At 43.6% G+C, this 25,237-nt stretch overlaps 1 long non-coding RNA gene across 1 annotated transcript; it reads left to right on the forward strand.

The window, feature by feature from the left end:
* Positions 1-192: 192 nt before the first annotated feature.
* On the forward strand, positions 193-14,071 carry LOC128342850 (uncharacterized). Its single transcript, XR_008315195.1, has 4 exons — positions 193-924; positions 4,298-4,339; positions 9,138-9,260; positions 10,940-14,071. It is a non-coding gene; the product is annotated as an uncharacterized LOC128342850 (long non-coding RNA).
* The last annotated feature ends 11,166 nt before the right edge of the window (positions 14,072-25,237 follow it).

The following is a 25,237-nucleotide window of genomic DNA, read 5'->3' on the forward strand; positions in this document are numbered from 1 at the left end:
ATTGCACATAAGATAGTTATTGTGAAGGTTGGCAGCAGCTCCAGTCCTGTCAATCACCTTTTAAAGCCCAAGGAATCACCCTCCAGGTGGTATTCTTAAGGGAGGGGCTTTAGAATGGAGCAAGAGTGGCAGTTAAACGGACTTTCTGTAAGCTCAGAGTGGTAGATAGGGACGGACAGGGCTAGGGAGAGGAGCTCTAGAGAGATAGGGTGTGTTCTGGGACTGGTGGGGTTCTAGGGAGGGACTGGATAGGACAGGATCTGTGTCTGTCGGTGACAGGCGACCCAACTGTGGCTATCTCAGTCACATTGTTTATCCATCTGTCCATGTACACTGTGTAGAATGTCTGCCAGTGGGTGAAATCTGTGTGTCACACAGGGAGGGAATGACAGTGGTGGGGTGGGACTTCCTCCCCACTTCCCCAGTTGTAACCGTGAGTACCACTGCGCTCACTAATGACTGAATAGGGCTTATATGTGCATGTCTTCCTCTTTCATCTATAAACTGGATGGTTTGCATTTCATTTACTAAAAATCAAGAAAGTTGTTCTGCTACATTTAAAAGAGAAGATAAAATTAAGTTCCTGTACACTTCTAATACTGGTTTTTAAAAAATGCCTTTCCATTTGGTATTCAGTTTTTGCTACAGGTCAGGGTTTTGTTGTGCTTGCCCTGAAAAGTGGAACTAGAAAAGCAGAAACAAATAATAGCCCAGTAACCTTGCCACATGAACCTTTTGGACTTCTTAGAGAGTGTCAACAAGTGTGTGGATAAAGGTGATCCAGTTGACATAGTATACCTGGACTTCCAAAAAGTTTTCAACAAAGTTCCTCATCAAAGACTCTTGAGAAAACTTAATAGTCATGGGATAAGGGGACAAGTTCATGTGTGGATTGATAACTGGTTGAAGGACAGGAAACAGAGGGTAAGTATAAATGGAGAGTTTTCACAATGGAGGGAAGTAAGAAGAGGGATCTGTACTGGGGCCAGTACTTTTTAATTTATTTATAAATGATCTAGAAGTACGGGTAGGCAGTGAGGTGGCCAGATTTACAGATGATACCAAACTCTTTTGGGTAGTGAAATCCAAAACGGATTGTGAGGAGCTCTAAAAAGATCTCTCCAAACTGGGGGAGTGGGCGACAAAATGGCAAATGCGGTTCAATGTTGGCAAGTGTAAAGTGATGCATATTGAAATGAAAAACCCCAACTTCAAGTATACGCTCATGGGATCTGAGCTGTCAGTGACTGACCAGGAGATGGATCTTGGGGTTGTGGTGCACAGCTTGTTAAAAGTGTTGACCCAATGTGCGGCAGCTGCAAAAAAGGTTATTTCCATGCTAGGGATCATTACGAAGGAGATTGAAAATAAAACTGCTAATACCCTTATACAAAATGATGGTGCGGCCACACCTGGAGTACTGCATACAATTCTGGTCACCACATCTTTAAAAAGGACATTATAGAACTGGAAAAAGTCAGAAAAGGGCAACCAAGTTGATCAGTGGCCTAGAGCCCCTTTCTTATGAGGCAAGGCTACAGCACCTCGGACTTTTTAGTTTAGAAAAAAGAACGACTGCAGGGAGACATGATAGAGGTATATAAAATCATGCATTGTGTAGAGAAAGTGGATAGAGAGAAATTTCTCTCACACACACATTAGAACCAGGGGTCATCCCATGAAATTGGTTGCCAAGAAATTTAGGTCCAACAAACAAGTACTTTTTCACAGAATGCATAATCCACTTGTGGAATTCTATGCCACAAGATGTGGTGTTGGCTACTAGTTTGCATGGCTTTAAGAGGGTTTTGGATAACTTCATGGAAGAGAGGTCTATCAACGGCTACTAGTCTGATGGCTGTGGGCCACCTCCAGCTTCAGAGGCACGATGCCTCTCAATACCAGTTGCAAGGGACCAACAGCAGGCGAGAGGGCATGCAGATACCTCTTGCCTGTGAGCTCCCCAGAGGCATCTGGTGGGCCACTGTGCGAAACAGGATGCTGGACTACATGGGCCTTGGGCCTGATCCAGCAGGGCTGTTCTTATGTTCTTAACCATTAAGATAAAGAGTTTTCAAATAAATTTGGTAAAAACATAATTACTTGAAGAATATTTAAAAGCTTTTGGAAAGGTCACTGCAGCCTTCTCTCAGTTTATATTTTTGATATAATTATTCCATGGTAAACCTAAGTTGAAATATAGAATGGAATGGAGCCCTTTTCAGAAGTTATTTCACCTGCATATAACCAATGTGTGAGGGGTAAATGGGAATACAGCTGCCAGCCATATCTCTGGTAATGGTGTGTCTGGCATTTCTCACAGATTGTTTCTTTGTGTGATTTGGAACACTGATGTGAAGGAACCCTTCCCACATTCAGCGCTGCCTTTTGCATGCAAATGCCAAATGTATGCCACTGGGGAGTGGTGTGGTGTGGTGTGTCAGTATTGGGGGCACGTCTTAGCTGCTGCAGTCCTGATTCTCTTTTGTGCATTGGTTGTATGCAAAGGGAATAACTTCTATCAAGGATTCTGAAGAGCCACAATTGTCTTTGTTCTTCATGTGTTTCTGCCTCCAGTCCTCATTGTGCATGGCCAAGTTAAGTCAGGCTTAGTTCTCACAAATATCAGATGAAGTGGTAATTGTGTGTCTCAGTTGCACTGCTTTAGTCTGCTGATGGAGGCCCACATGGCAGAAATCTCCCCCAAAAAACCACTTCCTACAAAAAGAAAACTAGCATGCCAGGAGGAAGATTAGGCTAGAACCTTTCTCTCTGACATCTAGTTTTCTGTAGGTGGGTTCACATAACAGAGAACTGGAAGTTCCCCCAGCACAAGATCTGGAGGGAACTTGGAAGCTGGCACTGCAGATGATCACATATCTCACATTGCTGGAAGTAGCTGAGCTGAGCCAGATGTAGCCCCCAGTCAAGGGGGCTTCTATAGGACAGCCCTTCAGCTATGTAAAGATGGCTATATCTCCCTCTAGTCTTCTCTTCTCCAGGCTGAACACACCCAGCTATTTCATAGGACACCCTCTTTGTCATCTTCTACTGAACTCATTCCAATTTATCAATGTTTAAAATGTAGGGTCCAGAATTAGACAGTATTCCAAGTGAAATCTGAGTAGTGCAGAATAGAGTGGAAAGATGACTTCTCATGATCTGGACACTATGTTTCTAATAATGCAGCCTAATAAGCCTAAAATATTGATGCAGCCTGATCTTCAGCCTGCTCTAGATGGGGTTGCACTCCCCACTAAAGAACTAGGTTCACAATCTGGGGGTGCTCATTGATCCAGCACTGCCACTAGAGGCTCAGGTAGTCTCTGTAGCTGGGAGCCGTGGCTGATATATGCCAGCTGTGACCTTACCTGGATGGAGATAACTTGGCCACAGTTATTCATTAAGGCTATACACATGACTGCCATGCAGGGCAGGGAAGGCTGTGCTGAACTTACCTTTCCCCCCAGATGATCCTCCCTTACTGGTGGGATGTGTGGATCATGCTCCCACACGTTCTACACTGTTTGGACCAGCGCAGATCTCTGGAGGCCAGGACAATGTGTCCCGGCCTCCAGATATCCCACAACGAGCAGGGTACATTGGAGGAATCCCCCAGGAATCAGGCACTCTAGGCATCTGTTGAGACCTGAGGTTTGGTCTGGCAGATTAAGAGGCTATTCACATGATGGTGCGAAATCGGGCCAGCAGAGGCTAGCCTGATTACACCCCATTGTGTGAACCACCGGGCTCGGCTGCGAGCCCTGTGGTTCCTAGGTGGCTAACCCGCCTAAGTACCCCTGCCCTAAAACCAGGCTTGCGGAGTGAGCACTCCACAAACCTGGTTTTACAGATCGTGAGTAGCCGCGGTGCAGCTCCATGCCATAGTTACTCACGAGTAGACCCCCAGAGGGGAGGCAAAAAGCCACCTCCCAGCTCGCACAGGGCGTACTGGAGCTTCCAGGGGCCGCACAGCCCTCGAGCTCCCCAGCCCCCGCCAGCTCCGTCACGGAGCCAGCAATCGTGTAGGCAGCTGATCCAACCACCCAGGGCTCCCTCCCTGCTCGTGTACGGGGAAGGTGGGCTTAGCCCGCTCTCCCCGTGCACCCTCCAAAACTGGGTCTCACTGATCGTGAGACCTGGCTCATTGTGTTACTGTATGTGTTAAAAATATACAATATATAAGTGACCTTTCTCCCCCGCCCCCTTTAGAACCCTTTATTTTATTATGCTTCCACCGCCACCACATTCTATCTTGGTTTGAGTTTCTATATCTAACTATGATATTGTGTCCCAGGGCAGCATGAGGAGAAGAAATACAGCCTCAATTGAAACCGATGTAAGCTTCTAAATCAAAATAACTTTATTTTATTTTCAACAAGGTTCTGTGAATTATTTTACTCGACTAGGTAGGGTCAAATGCATAATGGTTGCTGAAACAAAGTAACAGATACCAAAGTAACTCCCGAACAGATACTAAATCAATTGCCAGATATTATACTCTCAAGTTAATTATTGGTTTTATTGTTTTATAACTCGAAAAGAGGTTTTCCTTTCAAGTTTCTGAAGTGACTGATATGGAATAATGAGCTTACATTGACTTTGAACACCTTGCTGGAATACAACCTCCCCGGCTGAATAACCTGCATAATAGCTAGACATTTACAGCATAAATGCCTCTTAGTCACACTTGATTGACAGAGGTTTTCCTTTGTGTGTAAGAATCTACCCAACTAAACTCCCACTCCAACCCTCAGTCCCTCTCCCCACTCTGGAGACAATTTCTCAGGCTCATCCCAGCCCTATCCAATCTTCTCAGTTAACTGTCATCTCTATTTATAACCTCCTGTCCCCTCCATTCTAAACCCCTCCCTTAGGAATCCTCTAGGAGGAGGTGCCTAGATCTAAATTATTTTTGATTGTCATCTTCTGCTGGCCATTCACCACAGTGCCCGACTCTGACTATGCTCGGTCTCTGTGCAGCCCGAGCATGCACATGACCCCAGTGCCGGGGCTAAGGGCATGCTTGCTAAAAGTAGGGTTAGGCGGTGCTGCAGAGGAAGGATCAGGAGAGATCCCAGTGCCACACATGAGCAGCCTAACTCAGGCTGGGCGGCCCTAGCCTGGGTTAGGCTGCTTGTGTGAATAGCCTTTGTCTCTGGTCCTGTTTGGATCACTGCAATGTGTTGTACATGGGGCTGCCTTTGAAAATGGTTCGGAAATGACAGTTGGTTCCAAATAGGGCCACAAGATTATTAACTGGAAGTGGGTATTTTGATCATATCATGCCAGTACTTCATCAGCTGCACTGACTCCCAGTCTGTTTCTGGGCCCAGCTCAAAGTACTGATTGTATTGCCCCATATGTTCCTACCTGGACCTTGAAATATTCTTCACAGTCCCCCTGTTCCGTGTACTCCTGCCAAATAAGGTGGGGCTGGTGGCTATATGGAACGGGGCCTTTTCAGTGGTTGTACCATGTTTATGGAATAGCCTCTCCAGTGAGGCTCGCCTGGCACACACTTTGTTCTTTTAGATGCCAGGTGAAGACCGTTCTGTTCACCAAGGTCTTTTAAAAATGTTTTTGAAGTTTATTGCAATTTTTGTTTTGCTTTAATGTATTCTTAATTGTATGTTTTATTCAATTGTTGGTTTATTGTTTTGCTTTGTGAGCCACCCAGACAATGAAGCTATTCTGACAATCACTGAAAGGGGAGCCCAGCCAGGTTTTCAGTGATCGTCGGAACCACCGGGCTTGCAGGTGAGCCCGGTGTTCCAAGGCAGCTAGCCTGCCTAAAAACCCCTACTCCTACATGAGGTTAATGGAGCGAGTGCTCCGTTCGACTGTTTGGGGTTGAACCGAAACACCCCCTGTTCAGCCTGACTCTGGACCGAACACCCTCCCCCCCGGGGGTTCATGAGTTTTTCTTGATGGAGCTGCCTCAAATACCCATTATTCCCTATCAGAGAAATGCAAAAATTGAAAGAAAAAAAATCTTCAAAAAATCATTAAAAAACACAGGAGTGTCTGATTGCTTTGGGGTTCACTGGATGGTAGGCACCCCAGGGTGCCTACCACCCACCCTGTCTTTGTGCCCCTAGGTGTTCTGCATAGGGAATAATGGGCCGCTTCACCAGCTCGAATTGGGTTCAAATTTGAACCGAATTGGGGCGAGGGGGGGGCAGTTGAGCAAAACCAAACCTACTCTCCTTGGTTTGAAGCTGGTTGTGCACATCCCTAATGACTGGGCCAGTGGCTGGGCTACTCTATCTCTATTTGCCATAAGGACTACATTAGCACACCAGAAATATATGGGCCCAAAAGCCTAAAGAGGCATCACAATTCCATGAACTGAGTGAGAGTAGATTTCTCAGAAAAATTGGTACTAGCAACAGCCACAAATTACTACTGGTTTCCTGTTATGACATATTATGAGGAAGACTTGGTGCAGTATATTCATATTTTATTGCATGGAACAAAAAGCAGTTTTAAGCAGCATTCTGCCAGTTTAAGTCCTGCACATTCTATGGGTCAGAACAGCTAAACCATTAATGATCTTGATCTGCCTGTTCTGGATGGGGTAACACTTCCCCAGAAGGAACAGGTACTCAGTCTGGGGGTGCTTCTGGATCCGAGTCTCTCCCTGGTGTTCCAGGTTGAGGTGGTGGACAGAGGTGTGTTCTATCAGCTTCGGCTGATACGCCAGCTGTGCCCGTTTCTTGAGATAGATGACCTCAAAACAGTGGTACATCTGCTGGTAACCTCCAGACTGGATTACTGTAATGCACTCTATGTGGGGCTGTCTTTGTACATAGTCCGGAAACTGCAGTTGGTCCAGAATGCAGCAGCCAGGCTGGTCTCTGAGTTGTCTCGGAGAGACTATATTATTCCTGTATTGAAGGCGCTACACTGGCTGCCAATATGTTTCCAGGCAAAATACAATGTGCTAGTCATAACCTATAAAGCCCTAAAAAGCTTGGGCCCTGGGTATTTAAAAGAACGCCTTCTTCGTCATGAACCCCACCGCCCATTGAGATCATCAGGAGAGGTCTGTCTGCATTTGCCACTGGCTCATCTGGCGGCTACTCGGGGACGGGCCTTCTCCATTGCTGCCCAGAGGCTTTTGAATGCACTCCCTAGTGAAATAAGAGCCTCCCCACCTCTGACAATTTTTAAAAAGTCTTATTTATTTATTTATTTATTTATTTATTTATTTATTTATTTATTATTAAAACTTTTATACCGCCCTTCCAAAAGGCTCAGGGTGGTTTACATTAAAACACCATTAAAACCAATTAATAATTGATTTTAATGGTGTTTTAAAGACACATCTGTTCACCCAGGCTTTTAACTGATATTGTTTGATTGTTTTAATGTTGTTTTTAGAATATTGTTTTTAAAAAATTTAAATTGTGGTTTTTTAAAATTTCTTGTTTTGTTTTTTAACTAATGTTTTATCTTTGTTTTTATCTTGAAAACCGCCCAGAGACTTAAGTTTTGAGTGGTATAAAAATATGTTAAATAAATAAATAAACCCAATAATTCTGAAGTTTGGTTCAGAGTAATTAGGCAACAACCACCACAAACTCTCCAAATTTTATGCAAATCTGTTGAGAAATGACCAAGAAATAACTCTTTGAAAATAATAATAATAATAATAATAATAATAATTATTATTATTATTATTATTATTATTTACATTTTATATCTCGCTCTTTCTCCAAGGAGTCCAGAGCAGTGTAGGTATACTTAAGTATACTTAAGTATGTAGTAGAATCCACCCCTGCAGGGGTGGTAGACCTATTAGGATGGTCTGTCCAAAAAGGCTGCTGGACCCAGTAGGATTTCAAAAGGCCTTGGAGGATTTTGACGTTGGTGCAGCCGGTGATTCTGTCGATGCCCTGGTAGGAACCTGGAACAGGGAACTCAACAGGGCAGTAAACACGATTGCTCCTAAGTGTCCCTTCCAACCCACTGCAAAAATGGCCCCTTGGTATACTGAGGAGCTGTGGGGGCTGAAGTGGTTGGGTAGGCAACTAGTGTGCAAGTGGAGGAGAACTCGGTTCGAATCTGACAGGATTCAGCATGTGACCCATTTGAAGGCTTATGCAGTGGCAGTGCGCACAGTGCAAAATAGATTCTGGTCTGTGTGAATTGTGGCTGCAAGTTCACACTAGGCGGAGCTATCCCGGGTTGTGAGGAGTTTGGTTTCTGCTCCTTCTACTTCCAATCAGTCCCCGGAATTGCTCTGCTGTGATGCCTTTAATGGGTTCTTTGCGAATAAGATCTCCTGTATTCGGGCTGACGTGGACTCCACTATTTCTGCAAGGTCTGTGGAGGAGGTGTCCAGCAATCCCTCTTGCAGTATTAGATTGGATCAGTTTCAATCTGTGACTCCTGAGGATGTGGACAAGCTGCTTGGGGCAGTGCGGCCTACCACCTGTTCTCTGGATCCTTGCCCAACTTGGCTGCTTCTATCTAGCAGGGAGATTGTTGGAGGTGGCCTAGTTAATATCATAAATGTATCACTGAGGGAGGGTATGGTGCGCCCATGCCTGAAGGAGGCAATGGTTAGACCACTCTTAAAGAATCTTTCCCTGGACCCCTTAGCGATGGACAGCTACAGGCCAATCTCCAATCTCCCTTGGTTGGGCAAGGTGATTGAGAGGGTGGTGGCCGACCAGCTCCAGGTAGTCTTGGAGGAAACTGATTTTCTAGGCCCATTTCAAACTGGCTTTAGAGTGGGCTATGGGGTTGAGACAGCCTTGGTTGGCCTGACGGATGACCTTTACCGGGGAATCGACAGAGGGAGTGTGACTCTGCTGGTTCTTCTGGATCTCTCGGCGGCGTTCGATACCATCGACCATGGTATCCTTCTGTATCGCCTGGGGGAGTTGGGGATAGAAGGCACTGCTTTGCAGTGGTTCCTTTCCTATCTCTCACCTTCCAGATGGTGGAGCTTGGTGAAAGTTGCTGCTCAAAACAGGAGCTGTTATATGGAGTCCCTCAGGGCTCCATTCTGTCACCAATGCTCTTTAGCATCTACATGAAACCACTGGGTGAGGTCATCAGGTTTGGTGCTGGGTGTTATCAGTATGCTGATGACACCCAAATCTACTTCTCCTTTTCATCTTCAGGAAGTGGCACTCATTCTCTAAATGCCTGCCTACAGGCAGTAATGGGCTGGATGAGAGACAAAAAATTGAAGCTGAATCCAAGCAAGACGTAGGTGCTCATGGTGGGGGCTCAGAATCTGAGAGGTGAGTTAGATCTTCCTGTGCTGGATGGGGTTACACTCCCCCAGAAGTAGCAGGTGCGCAGCTTGGGAGTACTCCTGGACCCTGGCCTCACCCTGGTATCTCAGGTGGAGGCCATGGCCAGGAGTGCTTTCTATCAGCTTCGGCTGATTCGACAGCTGCGCCCATTCCTCGAAGGGGATGACCTCAAAACAGTGGTGCATCAACTGGTAACCTCCTGGCTTGACTATTGCAATGCACTCTACATGGGGCTGCCTTTGTACATAGTCTGGAAACTTCAGTTAGTTCAGAATGCAGCAGCCAGATTGGTCTCTGAGGCAACCCGGAGAGACCATATGATGCCTGTTTTGAAACAGTTACACTGGCTGCCAATATGTTTCCAGGCAAAATACAAAGTGCTGGTTATTACCTTTAAAGCCCTGAACGGCTTGGGTCCGAGATATCTTAGAGAGCGCCTTCTTTTACATGATCCCCACCACACGTTAAGGTCATCTGGGGAGGTCCATCTCCAGTTACCACCGGTTCATTTGGTGGCGACTCAGAGGCGGGCCTTCTCTGAAGCTGCTCCTGGGCTGTGGAATGCACTCCCAGCAGAAATTCGTAATCTGATATCATTACTTTCGTTCAGGAGAGCCCTTAAAACTCATCTGTTTGGGCTGGACTTTCAGGGTTTTTAATTAGTTTTAATTGTTTTAATGTTAACCTGGTTTTCAAGGTTTTAATTGTTTTGATTGTTTAATTGTTTTTTAAGATGTTTTAAAATTGGTATTTATATTTGTATTTCTGTTTTAATTGTTTTTAATTATTTCTGTTTTTTAACTGTAAAAAACCTGAGCCAGCTCGGAAGGGTGGTATAAAAATCAAATAACATACATACATACATAAAATTAAGTTTCTCCTCACAACCACCCTGTGAAGTAAGTTAGGCTGAGAGAGAAGTGATTGGCCCAGAGTCACCCAGCAAGTATCATGGCTGAATGGGGATTTGAACTCGAGTCTCCCCGGTCCTAGTCCAGCACTCTAACCACTACACCATGCTGGACTCTTAAGAATCTAGAACCTGTACAGATGATTGTGTGCTTCCTAGTGTTTCTATGGTGCTTTACATCAGGAAAATGACCAGTGAGGAAAGAGTTAACCCCTTCTTCTCTATTTGCAAGTAAGGAGGTTTGGGATCAGGTTGGGGTGGGGATGCATCCATAAGAATAATATTTAGCATGTATACAGTGCTTTGCAGTGTCAAAGTGATTAAGTAAGATATATGAGCTCGTAATTCTTACCACACCCTTGTAAAGTAGATCAGTATTATCCTTGGGAGGTGGCCAGAGGCTGAATGAGAATGGTTTTCTTAAGGTAATATAGTCAATTCATGGCAAAGACGAGTTTTCAAATACTGTATTTACCTAAATTGAAGACGACTCCAAATTTATGATGACCCTTAAAAAAATACAAGTTAAATAAAGGTTATACCTGTATTTATCTGAAAGGAAGAGGACTCTGAATTTAAGACAACTCCTTGTTTTCTAACATCAGAAAACTTGGGGGGAAACCTAGTCTTGGATTCAGGTAAATACAGTAACTTAGGAAATTTTCCAATTCCAAATGTTCTGGAAAGCCCACATCACTGCGATGGGAGCCCTTGACCTTATCTTGCTATTTTATCTTGCTATCTCCTGCTTCAGCAAAAAAACCAAACCCAAACGCAACAACTGCAAGGGAGATCAGAGGAAGATACACAAACATCACAGGGAGATGGAAGCTATTGGCTTGTATGGATAAAGGAAAAGCATCTGTAATCACAGTAATGACTGTGGGAGCACATGGCACCCTTGACTCCCACACCAGGCTCTATTAGTCCAGGAAAGTGTGGTCCTCCCATGAGAAATTCTCCAGCTTGCTCCTTCTACGGCCATTTTATCTGCTGTGTTACCACTTCCTTTTCTTTCCCTCTGTGGTCATGTCAGAAATCCCTGGGGGCTGCATTTCACCAAATTAATGAACTGCTCCTGATCAAGATTTTTCTTCTTCTTTCCAGCTGATTTGATTGCAGAGTATTTGGTCAATAATATATCCTTAGCACTGAATATTAGTTGTAGCATTGTTTTAAGTACAGGTATTTATTTATGCTTAAACAGGCACAATGTTCTCAGATATGGGTATGTGATCATTACAAGCCAAGGAGAACTCCCTGTGTAGCCTCATGAAGGAAATGAAATAGTATAGAGAGTTTCTTAAAAATAGCCTTGTGTAATGTCATGGCAAAAACTAACACTTGCTCCATAAAAAGGACTCAAGAAAAAATAAATAAATAAATAAATAAAGCAAATACCTGGTAGCCATGATTTAACAAATGAACCATAATTTTAGCTGGTACATAAATGGGCCACATTATATTTTATTTTATGCATTATTAAAAGGCCCGAGTTATTTTTAGTACAGTAAAAACTGTCAGCATACACAATATCTTTGTTCATTCTTCATTTACAATGCTTGAAATTGCACCCAGGAGTCTTATGCTTCTATATTTTGTTTCTTGATTTTTTTAAAAAAAGAAAGAATAGGAAAGATAAAAATATGTTGACTTCCAAATATACAGTCCTATCCTAATTAATGCAAATGCTCGGCAAGTCCCTTTAGCTGTGGCAATAACACTAATGGGTTTCATTAGTGAGTCTGCATCCTTCTTTCTCATTTGCAGTACAAAAATCATTGATGCTTCCAGCGATGTTCAAAAACATCGCTAGAGTAAATAGATGTGAAATTGAACTTCACTTCCTGTGTACCCTTGGGAATATTTTCTATTCTAAGCTGCACATTAAGGAGTAAAAATGTAGGGCAGTTTGATCCCCCGCTACCCACTGACCTGCACACAAGACAGGATTATTGTTATTGTTATTGTTATTTCTTCTTTACACAGTCAGACAGGTGTTATTGACTGGTTTGATTTATCTATACATCGAGTCATTCCAAAGGACCTGGGATGGCTGAATTTTATTATCAGTATCGTTGTTGTTATTATTATAGATATCGTCGTAGAATATAGGCTGTTCCCAGTAAAGTTGCTTTTTGTAATTGGCTGATGGTGATTTCTGTGGCCCATATGGTGTTTAGGTGCTCTTCAAGATGTTTTGGAATTGCACCTAGGGCGCCAATTACCACCGGGATTATTTTGGTCTTCTTCTGCCACAGCCTTTCAATTTCAATTTGTAGATCTTTGTATTTCAATTTGTAGATCTTTGTATTTCAATTTGTAGATCTTTGTATTGTTGTTGTTGTTGTTGTTTACACATTCAGACAGGTGTTATTGACTGGTTTGTTTTATCCAGACATCGAGTCCTTCCCAAGGACCTGGGATGGCTGAATTTTATTGTCAATGTTGTTGCTGTTGTTATAGATATCATCGCAGAATATAGGCTGTTCCCAGTAAAGTTGCTTTTTGTAATTGGCTGATGGTGATTTCTGTGGCCCCTATGATGTTGAGGTGCTCTTCAAGTTGTTTTGGAATTGCACCTAGGGCGCCAATTACCACTGGGATTATTTTGGTCTTCTTCTGCCGCAGCCTTTCAATTTCAATTTTTAGATCTTTGTATTTTGTTATTTTTTCTATTTCCTTTTCTTCTATTCTGCTATCCCCTGGTATTGCTATGTCGATTATTTTGACTTGTTTTTCTTTCTTCTCGACTACAGTTATATCTGGTGTATTGTGTGGCAGATGTTTGTCTGTTTGTAGTTGGAAGTCCCATAATATTTTTGCATCTTCATTTTCCACAACTTTTTCAATCTTATGGTCCCACTAATCTTTGGCTGCAGGTAGCTTGTATTTTTTGCAGTTGTTCCAGTGTATCATCCCTGCTATCTTGTAATGCCTTTGTTTGTAGTCAGTCTGTGCGATCTTTTTACAACAGCTGATTAGGTGGTCCAATGTTTCATCTGTTTCTTTACAAAGGCGGCACTTGCTGTTTGTTGTTGATTTTTTTGACTTTTGCTCTTATTACATTGGTTCTTAGTGCCTGTTCTTGTGCAGCCAGTATTAAACCCTCTGTTTCTTTCTTCAAGTTGCCATTCTTAAGCCATTGCCAGGTCTTGGTGATCTTTGATTTTCCAGTTATATTGTGCAAATATTGACCATGCAGTGGCTTATTTTTCCATTTTTCTGTTCTGTTCTTGACTTGTTCTTTCTTGTAGGCCTGCTTTGTTTCATTGGTGTTTAATAGTTTCTCGTTCTTGACCATTTTAAGTGCATCTTCTTCACTGTCCTTGATATATTCTTCCAGGCCTCTTTTCTCCTCCTCTACTGTTTGATGAACTTGCAGCATTCCTCTTCCACCTGAGCTGCAAGGGAGGTATAACCTATCGACATCACTGCGGGGGTGCAGAGCATGACTCATCTTCATCATCATCATCATCATCATCATCATCATCATCATCATTTCTTGTTTACACAGTCAGACAGGTGTTATTGACTGGCTTGTTTTATCCAGACATCGAGTCCTTCCCAAGGACCTGGGATGGCTGATAGTTATTGTTGTTGTTATTGAGGAACCTGGATGTTAGACACAGCAATAGTATGTGACATTTCAATACAGGAATACTCCAAGAGGTAAGTCAAGGGGGAGGGATGCTTGGAGTCATATATTTTAAAGTGTTACATTGCCAGCAAGCCATATTGTGGTTTTCCAATGGTGCCATTCAAGCATATTAATAGTATTTGAACCAATGTTCTTAGATCCTGTTCATATATGTGTATTGATGAATTAAAATGACTATCTGCATATGTGGAAGAGCAGTCAAAGAGCAAACACCAGATAAAAAGAGATTTATTTTCATCCACAAAACTTTTCACACATTATCTTTGAGTCACCAATTGCTGAGTGAGCCATGTGTCTGTCAACCTATGTAAGCTGGTCCTTAATACAAAAACTGTGTTTCTCCACAAACACCATCTGTAGAGGAGACCCCACAAGGTTATCAAAGCAAGGGGGCATTGCAACACCACAGATAGCTCCAAGGGCCCAGCCTGGGACAACCTAAGCCCTTAAATACCTCTGAGCTCAAGCCACCCTTCTGGACTCCGCATCTCCACTGGAGAATGGAAACCTTAAAGGGGCAGCCTTTTGGTCTGTAGCCTGGTACTCTCCCTCCTATTAAAAGCCTAGCGTATTGCCAACACTGATGTGCAGATATTTGGGGAGTGCAAAAGTATGGGAAGAGCCAGACTTTGGGGGACTCAGGTTCCGGGGGTCTTAGTTCTGGAAGTTCCAGTTCTGGGATTCCTTCAGGCCTTGGCCCAGTGTTGGGTTCTGGCACAAGGTCTAACTCTGGTCTCACCTCCTCAGGATTAGACCCGGAGCCACTACTCAGGGTAGAATTCATAACAGTTATTTGCAATACACAGAACTTACTTACTAATATGTATGGTGGAAGCCCTTGGTGATATCTCAGATTATATCCAAGGGCTTCTTGGCACCACGGAAAGGAAAGCAGATGTAACTATATGTAATATGTGGTTACTCTGTGGGTGCTCTAAAATATGGACAATTAAAAAAACCCACTGCCCTGAATGCACATGCCACTGGTAAGTACCATCACCAGGTCATCCAAGACCACTCCCTCCCCCTGGAAAGGGTATAATCTACAAACTAAATTTGTGGAAGAGCACTGCAGTTGTATTATTGTACAGAAGTTATGAAAGAAATTACAGGGTAAACACAGTGATTAGTTTTTAATGAGAGCAATACCAGAGTTCAAAAGTGCCTGGAAAGTCTACCCACTGATCCCAATAGGAGGGGATGAGTTGTGCTGTTTAGTGGCATTCTATTCATCATTATGTCAAACATTACAGGGCTGAACTCCAGCATCCTAATCAGATTGTAGGTCTGTTAGCTTATGCCAATCACTGGATAGATGTGATAACTGAAAGATTCTCCCAAAGAACCTTTTAAAATGTGATACTTATTAACTTGATTTTAAATCCGGATGGATGTTGCTGCTCTCCCTTTTGTGAGTTTTACACAACATCTGCCTCAAATCATACTACACATCCGAATTAGTGTGTGGTAAAATCCTCCTCACTACTTGGCAGAATATGACCAAGTACCAATGAGATAGAAACCTCACCCCAAAGAGGTTTGGTCCTCTCTTTTCGGTCTACAACTGTGGGAATTCTACAGCCTAGTTTTGTGGCATCTCAGCCACAGTATTTAAGAACAATCAGCCATGGGGAATCCATTGGTTGGGTAACAGATCTAGAAATTAACAAGAGAGGGCTGAGATGGAGAAAAGTGTAAGTTTCCTTAGTAACTCAGTGCAGTTACTAAGAACAATAAACTGCTGCTGTAGCTGCAATTGCCACTCTCACTTTATGAAATTCAACTCCCTGAGGGCCAAACTGGATGTGACACAAATCTTTTCTCTAGTTTTTTTCTCCTCTCTTTATGAAAAGAAACCTTGACTGACTAGAGATCAAGAGAGTAGCAGTGAAGGGAAAGGGGGATGCTTTTGCCTCCTGCCACTTGTCTGATGAAAACAAACCCCTAGCTGTTTTTCCACTGATGGGAGGATTATGGTGTCTCAGTATCTTTTCCTCCTAGAGGAAAAAAGCCACTTGGGTGTTTTTAACGGTCAAAATGGCAGGAGGAGGAAGAAAAGTGAGGCAGTCCCCCACCCCGCGAATCTTCTGCTCCAATTGCAGCCTACCAAGGTGATTTTTTTTAAGTCACACACACACGAGATGGAACTTTAAGATTAAGTCAAATCAAAAATGGGGTTTCCTGTACAATCAATTAAAGCATAACTTAGCTGCACTTTGTACAATTATCCTGCAAGTTCCTTTTCAATGACAAATCATGATATCCTCCCATCTGCATGTAGTGGGGGTGGGATAACAGGTGGAGCAGAGAGGACACACACACAAACAACTAGCCCCAGGATATGTAGTGCCCTGAGTGAGGAGCCCTTGGGGCTCATGTTTAGTTTATCAGTTTAGCCACATGATTAGTTTATCAGTGTTTATTGTGTGGCTTTTGATTAGCAAAAGCTAATCGTGTAAGAGACCCTGCTGCTGTTTCCAACAGTGTCCATGAAAAAGAGCCAGAGCTATCTCTTACTGCTTTCCTGCTCTAGTTCTGGGATAGTTCTGGATGAAGAGCCCCTGGTGGCACAGTGGTAAAACTGCCACCCTGTAACCAGAAGGTTACAAGTTCGATCCTGACCAGGGGCTCAAGGTTGACTCAGCCTTCCATCCTTCCGAGGTCGGTAAAATGAGTACCCAGAATGTTGGGGGCAATATGCTAAAATCATGGTAAACTGCTTAGAGAGCTCTGGCTATAGAGTGGTATATAAATGTAAGTGCTATTGCTATTGCTAATGTTAGTGCTATCTCATAGAAGTCTCATGGGACTTCTGCAGCTTCTTCTTCTGTCTTCTTCCCTCTTTTTCCTGAGCTCACTGCAGACAGTACATTCAACACCACCAAGCACAGCTCAGTGCCCCCTTCCAGTAGGCACGCTGGGTGGCCACCTGGATTGCCCACCCATAAGACTGGCCCTGACTGTGCTTGAGTGGAAGAGAAAGAGAATGCACAATCAGCAAGCAACTTGGCGGAAAGTACCTTCCCAAATAACTGCAGAGGAAGGGAAATCGGCTATACAAACTTGTCATTTTAAAAGCTTGCTGTAGGTGAACACATTCCCACACCAACATTGGCGTGTTTTATTTACTTATTTATTTGAAAAGTTGTACTCCTATTTTCCAGCGGAATCATGGCAGCTAACAATGAGAAATTAAAATGCAAAAATAAAAAACACAATGAGCAAAATCTGCAGCAACATTAACATTTAAACACCACAGAATAGAGGTGAATAAAACCACTGAGGGTACCATGCAAAATCAGATGGTCTTTGGGGGAGGCCAGCTAGATAAAAAATGTTTTTAATCCCCATTTAAAAAGTGCCAGATCTTTGCTACCCCAAAACCAAAGCACTATTCACAGGCTATGTTCAACATATGTCTTCTGGGTACAAAACTGTGTGAACTCTGATCTGTATACATGTACTGTTCTGTATGATGTATAGTATTCATTAGGGATGTGCGTTTCGTTCCGGATACAAAACGTTTTGTGCACAAAACAGGCCGTTTCGGCTGTTTTGTAGCCAAAACAAAACACCCAATGCTCAAAACAGAAAATTTTGTAGCCAAAACAAAACGTCCCTGTTTCAGATACAAAATGTTTTGTTGTTTCGGCTGTTTTGGAACTCCATTTTGCAATTGCAAAAAGTCTTTCTCCTTCAGTCTCCATTTTGAGTTTTGATATCTGTTTGAATTTCCAGCCCACAGACTGGCCAGCAAAAGCATGAGCTGATCTGCTGGCAATTGCCTCCTTATTCCTTTTAAGCAAATTTAAGGGTAAAATTCACCTTCATTGGCTAGTGGGGCAGTGTGCATTTACCCTCATTGCCCAGTGGGGCAGTGTGCATTTCATTGTTGTTGTTTCACACTGTTGTGTGTAGATCAACTGCATTTTGGGTGGGAGGTATGTGGATGTGCATGACCTTTGGAAATCTGCCTGATTTTTTTCCAAAGCTCTGCTGTTAATGTGTGATGTTGATGTTATTTGGGGTGGATTCAGGGCAGAAAGGGGGCTTTGGGGGCAGAAGAGTGGTTCAGGTGGTAGTGCCCCAATGGGTGCCTGCTGCCACCCAGATTCCAAAGGAATTGAGAAAAGGGCTGATTTTAAAAGAATTTCTGAAGTTGACATGTCTTTGGGGCAGATTCGGGGCAGAAAGGGGGCCTGAGGGGCAAAACAGTGGGTTGGGTGGCAGTGCTCCAAGGGGTGCCTGCCACTTGCCCTATTCCTTTGGAATAGGGCAAAGGGCTGATTTCTTAGGAATGGTTGAAGTTTACGCTTCTTTAAGGTCCCCCCCCCCAGGGAATAAAGGAGGTTTCAGAAGACCCATAACTCCATCTGGAGGGCACTGGGGTAGCCAGGAGCGAGTGGTGGTGTAGTGCACACAGGGTGCCAACCACCCCCATGGGTTGCTAACCCATGGGGTGCTGGGTTATGTTGTTTCTGAGGTGTTCTGAGTATAGATTCTCTGGTAGCATATGAGATTTTCAATGACAAACCATGAATCCACTCTCATATGCTACCAGAGAATCTGAATCTACACTCAAACATTTCAGAAACAACAGAACCCAGTACCCCATGGGTTAGCAACCCATGGGGGTGGTTGGCACCCTATGTGCTCTACACCACCACTCGCTCTGGGCCACCTTGGTGCCCCCCAAGTGCAGTTATGGGGCAAGAATTATGGAGGTCCATCATTCCCTATGGGGAAGAACTTTACAGACGCGCAAACTTCATTACATCTTTAAAAATCAGCCCTCTGCCCAATTCCTTTGAAATAATTCTGGCAGCTTTCTTGCCCCCACTGGGCACTACCACCCACCCTACTCTGCTTTGGGCCACCCCTTCCCTCCCCCCCCCCAACATGAAGCTATACTTTTGCTGAAACCTCCATTCTTCCCTATGGGAAAAATTCTATACTTCAAAAATTCACCAAAAATCAGCCCTTTGCCCAATTCCTCTGAAATTTGGGTGGTAGTTTCCACCCATTGGGCACTACCACCCCCACCCACTAGTTTTTCCCCGGGGCCGTTTTTCAAAATCCAAAATGTTTCGGATTCCGATTTTGCAATTTCGAACAAAGAACAAAATTGGGGTGTTCGGATTGGCTGATTTTGAACAAAGAACAAAATGGGGGTGTTTTGGATTCGGGCCAAAAACAAAACAGAAAAACAAACAAAACGCACAACCCTAGTATTCATATGTTCCACAGTGTATTTCCTATATGTACCATGCATTTGAGTGACCAGTAACCAGGTTCCGTTTTAAAATGAACATACGTGTCAGTAAACTGACCACCCAGAAGGGAAGTCCAGGAAGATAGTCCACAATACAAACTGGGCTGCAGAAACGAAACACGGCTCGGAATAGTTCTCTATATCAGGCTTGGGCTGAAAGCTGTCGACACGAGGGTTGACAAATGTTGTCTTCCAGTGGCTAACAGAAAGCTTTTGACTGTGCTTTATAGTCCAAGCTGATAACTCTCAGCTGGCAGGGATTCAAGGCTTATCAGCCCTCTGAAAGAGGCGTTTACTCCTCCTGATAGTTTCCAGCTGTGCTCTTCACCTTGTGACACGCCTTTGCTGTGGAGTCAGTGGGGGATGCCTGCACAGCTCATCTTCTAGTCTGTCCGTCGCTGTCTCTGCTGCCTCAGACTGCTGTACCTGCTCTGAAACATCAGCCAGACCTTCCTCAGCCATCTCTTGGGAACTGACAGCCGGGCTCTGCCCCTCAGGCACCCCTGCATCGGCTGAAAGGCTGTTAGCTTCCCCTTCCTCCTTGCTATCTGAGATCGAGGGCGTGACAATATGCAACGTCATTCACACAAAAAATGTACTTGTGTATAGACACCTGAATATATGTACAGTGTAATGTCTGAATAGAGCTGAAGTAACAGGGACATCAAGAGGGAGGGGATGTTACTGGGAAGGCCCATTCTCAGAAGAACTTCAGAGTACGGGTGTGCACAAATTGGTTTTTGTGATTCAATTTAACCTCTAATCAAATTGCAAAAATTCAAATTGATTCATCAAACCAGCTGACCATTGATGGCCAGTTGAATTAACTGAATCAAAAATTCGCAACAAAAAAAAAATACATTTCATGATTTGCCCATAGGGAACAAAGAGGAACTCGAATCACCCCATTGTTCCCATTGTTAGGTTGACACCTAAGGAAACCAAAGTGGGTTGGGTGGTAGGGCATGATGGGTACTACCACCCAACCCATAAAAGATATATGCAAGTGGGTGATTAAAAAAAACCCTCCCTCCCCAAACCCCATAGGATCCTATGGGGGTTAAGTTTTTTAACAATTAAAAATTGCCCACTTGCCCATTTCTTTTGTGGGTTGGGTGGTAGGAGGCATCCATTATGCTGTACTACCCAACCCACTTTAGTGTCCCTAGGTCCTACCCATGGGAAACAATGGGGTGATTTGAGTTCTTAATTGATCCCTATGGGCAAAACAAGCAGAATGCACAAATTCTGCAACCCTGCCTTCAAAAGCCCTGCTGAGCAGAAGTACACACAGTCCTCCAACACAGAACAACACATTTTGTCAAACATACAGTACAAAAATGGCCAAAAATGAATCACTGACTTAGAATCAACTGCCAGCCATTGTGCCTGTGCTGCATTAACATCATTGGCACAAGGTGCTTTCTCAGACACAATTATGACTCCATTCTACTTGCAACAGCTGCCACAGTGCAGCAGCAGCACCCCTAGCAGCCAGTAAGCATAGCCATAAGCTCAACTACAGCAACGTCTTATTACACACAGAGAGACACACCTGACCTGCCACTATCCATTTCTCATCGTCACAACACCATCCCAAAAACAAACCAAAAACAAACCAAAACCACAACTCAAGGAAGGAAGGCAAGCACCCAAGTTCTGCCTTTGTTAATCTGAGATCCAGCAAAGCAAGATAGTTAGAGCAGCAATAGTTAGCACTGTTGGAGGGTAAAATTACCCTTGATGGGTTTTGTGATTAATTTGCAGAACACTAAAGAAGCTACCCACTCTGGTTACAGAGTAGAACACAGAGTTTAGTTGTTGCAGCTATTTATAGAAGACACATGGAGACTCCCGTAGAATCTAAATACTAAGTAGATTTATTAGTGAAGTACACTTTGGATAGGAAAGACCTAATCCTATCTACAGGCTACATAATGAATAGGTAGGGGGAGAAAGATGTTTCCATCTGCTCCAAGAGCAGAGGAAGGGATTTGGGGAAAGGAAATGCCACAAAATCAAACCTTCCTTGATTCCTTCCTCCTCTCCTGATGTAAGGGCTCTTTCTGCCTCCCAGTTCCTTGAATACATCTTGAAAATCCCTCCTTTTTTTGTTTCTCCTTTTAAAATTTGAGATCCAGCACAACAGTAATAGTAGCAAGCACACAGCACTGTAGCAGCCGATGAGGGCGGCGATAGGGGGAATGGTGAGAGGCACTTTAAAAAATAAATTAGTGGGTGCTTACCAGTGTTGCCGCAGCACCTACAAACTCTCGCAAGCAGTGGCACTCCACTCAGTATCCTGTGTGGGGCAGTGGCGCTCCACCTGGCATCCTGTGCAGGGTGGTGGTACAGCTCTGGCCTCTGCACATGCACAGAGGCCAGGGCCACAACACTGCCTCACACAGGATGCTGGGCAGTGTCATTGCTTGAGGCAGTTTGCAGGTACCGCGGTAATGCTGGTAAGAACCTGCTACATTTGCTACATTTTTAAAGGTGCCTCTCACTTCTCCCCCACCGGCCCCCGCTCTCACCAGCCACTACTGTCACAGCATATACTCGGTGCTGAGAAAAGAAAACCAAAAAATCAAACCTTCCTTCCCCACTCCTTCCTCCTGTCCTGATGTGTCATATTCTTCATAAGGGCGCTCTCTCTCTCTCTCTCTCTCTCTCTGCCTCTCAGTCCCTTTGAATATACATTTTGAAATGCACTCCAAAAGTGATCCCACATGCAATTCGAATTGCACATCCCTAATTCACAGTACAAATATACTAATATTTGAGCCCGAGAAAAGGGCTCAAACATTGTAACTGTGCAACAAAGTGATTTAGAATGTCATTTAGTGGATACAGTCAATTCTCACGGGGGAAATACTGAAAGTGGTGTGGAAAACTGGTGTGTCAGAGTGCCGGTGGTTGTAAGAGCCAAACTATGTGTTCATCAAATTCTCTTGATGTTTGCTGCTGGACTGTATCCCTTCTGACTGGAGGTGGGAAACCACATGTTGGACTTGTCCTCCACATTTAAAAGAAAACCCAACTCCTTGAAAAACAAAAGTAGCATGTCAGAGAAAAAGCATAAAGAGTCTGAACTGCAAGCAAAAAGTTGAACAGGAAGCAGAGACATTGCAGATGAAGAAAGAGAGAAATAATTAGACTCAGCATGAGAAAGAAAACATAATTAATTATTAAATAGTCCAACAGAAAGCAACTGAGAATGACAACATAAAGAAAAGAATGAAGATTTTAATATATTATATGGTAGTCTATAATCCCACTATAGGGAAAAAAGATCGGGAAACTAAGCTGTGATAAAAACAACTGGTAGACATCACAAAAGGATTTAAAACAATCTATGCATCATGTTACATAGGGTGGTAAAAAAGACTCAGAACTCAGAAAGATGAGGAGCCTCTTGGTATCTATAGCACAAGAAGCAGAAATTGATTAAATATCTTCAGAAGAGAAACAGGTGCATATAATCCAGCCATAAATATAAAAAACAAGCTATTTTTAAATCTTTTGAACAACTACAAAGTGAGTTCCATTTCATTAAGCAGGATTTCTTTTCACAGATCTGACATTTCTGCTTACAGGTTTGACATTTTCTGACAACAAGTAGTGCCATGAACACTGTTAGTCTGGTAGGGAAAAAAACATTAGAAGGAACAGTAAATGTATCCACAGATGTGGAAGCAAGGAATGTTGCAAAAGAATTAAAAATCTAACCACAGGGGATTTTTCTATGAAACTTATTAAAAGAGTGTGGGGAAAGTGCATTAAAAACTCCATAGCTATTTTCCCCCCTTTTTTTTCTTTTGCTAATGATACATAGAGATGTGCATGAAACAGATTTTGCATTTCATTTCAAGCTTGAAACGAAACACAAAATGGTCGAAACATTTCATCAGAACAGCAGCTGAGCCGACTGTTTCAACAAAACAAACTCAAAACATTTGGAGTGTTTCAAGTGTTCCGGCTATAGGGAACAATGGGGAAAGTAGAAACACCTCATTGTTCCCCATGGGTAGCTCCTAGGAACACCAAAGTGCATTGGATGATAGGACATGATCCTATAGGTTTGGGGAAAAGGTTAAAAATTTGTTAAAAATCACCCACTTGCCCATTTTCTTTGTAGGTTGAGTGATATGTAGCACCCATCATGCCCTACCACCTATCCCACTTTGGTGTCCCTAGGAGGCACCCAGGGGGAAACAATGAGGTGTTTCTATTTTCCCCATTGTTCCCTATAGCCGGAACAAGCTACACTCACACAGGTTTTGCATTGCAATTTGCAATACATTTTGCAACCTGCCTTGAAAAACATTGCAGACTGGAATGAAGCATACAGTAAAAGGGAATCTGTCCCTCCCAACACAGAACACACATTTCAAACACAGTCCAAAAATGGCCAAAAGGATCACTGACCCAGAATTCACTGCCAGCCACAGTGCCTGCCCTGCAGTAGGAGTTCCCTGTTGGAGTTTGTAATTATTTTTCAAAGTGTGAACAAAGGAAGCTACCCACTCCAGTTACAGAGTGCAGAGTTTTTTGTTGCTGCAGTCATCCAAAGAATACGCATGGAGATTGTAGTACAATCCAAACTAAATAGGTTTATTGGTGAAGTACATTCTGGATAGTAAAGACCTAGCCCTGTCTAAAAGCTACATAATGGATAGATGGGGAGAGAGAGATATTTCCATCTACTCTCCGAGAGGAAAGGAAGCGGACTGACTCTCCACCTGAGGAGTCAAGGCAGGAGTCATAGAGTATAGGTAAAGCAGGGACAGGTAAGGAGACCCTCACTAACTGCCTCTACTCCCAATGCCCCTAGTGGTCATTAGGAGAGCTGGTGCAAAAGGTGCACTGGAACTCCTTCTCCAACAATAATATCATTGGCACAAGTTGCTCTCTCACACACAATTATGACTCCTTACTTCTGCATTGCAAAAGTTGTCACAACAGCATCCTTAGCAGCAAGCATAGCCATAACTAAGCTTAACTGCAGCAAAGCCTTCCGCCACATTGTGACTGAGTACCCTCCACCTTGCAATGCAGATTGCAGAGTAGCAGACCAGAGCAGTGAATGAAGCACAAATTAATCTCAAGGCCAGACATGGAGCTCATCACAGCAATTACCAAGGAATATTACACAGACAGCTGCCACTGTCCATTTCCCGCCACAACAAACAAACCAAAAACCACAACTCAAGGAAGGCAGGCACCCAAGTTTGGCCTTTGTCAATAGGATCCAGCAAACCAGCTAGTTATAAAAGCAATAGCACAGCATATTATACTCAATGCAGAGAAAAGAAAACTACAAAATCAAACCTTCCTCGATTCCTTCCTGCTTGATTCCTTCCTCCTCTCCTGATGTAAGGGCTCTCTCTGCTTCCTAATCCCTTTGAATACATTTTGAAATTCCCTCCTTTTTTGTTCCCCCCTCCCCCTCAGCCAAGGAGGGCACAGTTGCCCATGACAACACTTGATTTGTATGATAACAAGGCAACTAAGAAGCAGGGAGATCTCAAGCCCATTGGAAGCCAGTGCCAGAAAACCAATCGGCAAGGGAAAAGCAGGCCTCCAAAATGGCAATCAAAAACACTCAAAATGTTCCAATTGAAATGGGGTCATCTGTTTTGATCTCGAAACACTGAGTGTGCTGCTCAGTGGAAGAGCATGCAGAAGGTCCCAGGTTCACTCCCTGACATCGCCAGGAGAGAGTTTTGCATGCAACCTCGGAGAGCTGCTGCCAGTCAGTGTAGACAACACGAGCTAGATAGACCAATGGGCCCGATTTGATATGAGTGGGCAAAATTATGGGTATGGCCCCTGGGTATCTGTTGGGTAAGAAGCTTGATATCCATGTATGATGGGATCCTGGAACTGTCTTTTTAATGTATGGAATAAATGTATTTTATGCTGAATGGTAGGCAATGTATAGAAGTGACAATATTGTCCAACACTGGAGTGACACCGCCACATGTCACAACGGCAGCCCCCATTCTCTCAGTGTGTCTCACATCAAACACAGCTAGGATGTTTAACCCCCTTTACTAACAATAATGTCACAAAGTAGTGAGCAAGCTTTCAAGTTCTCCAGGACTCGTCTTCAGGCT

The sequence above is a fragment of the Hemicordylus capensis genome, chromosome 1 (genome assembly GCF_027244095.1).
Source record: "Hemicordylus capensis ecotype Gifberg chromosome 1, rHemCap1.1.pri, whole genome shotgun sequence".
NCBI classification, from domain to species: Eukaryota; Metazoa; Chordata; class Lepidosauria; order Squamata; family Cordylidae; genus Hemicordylus; species Hemicordylus capensis.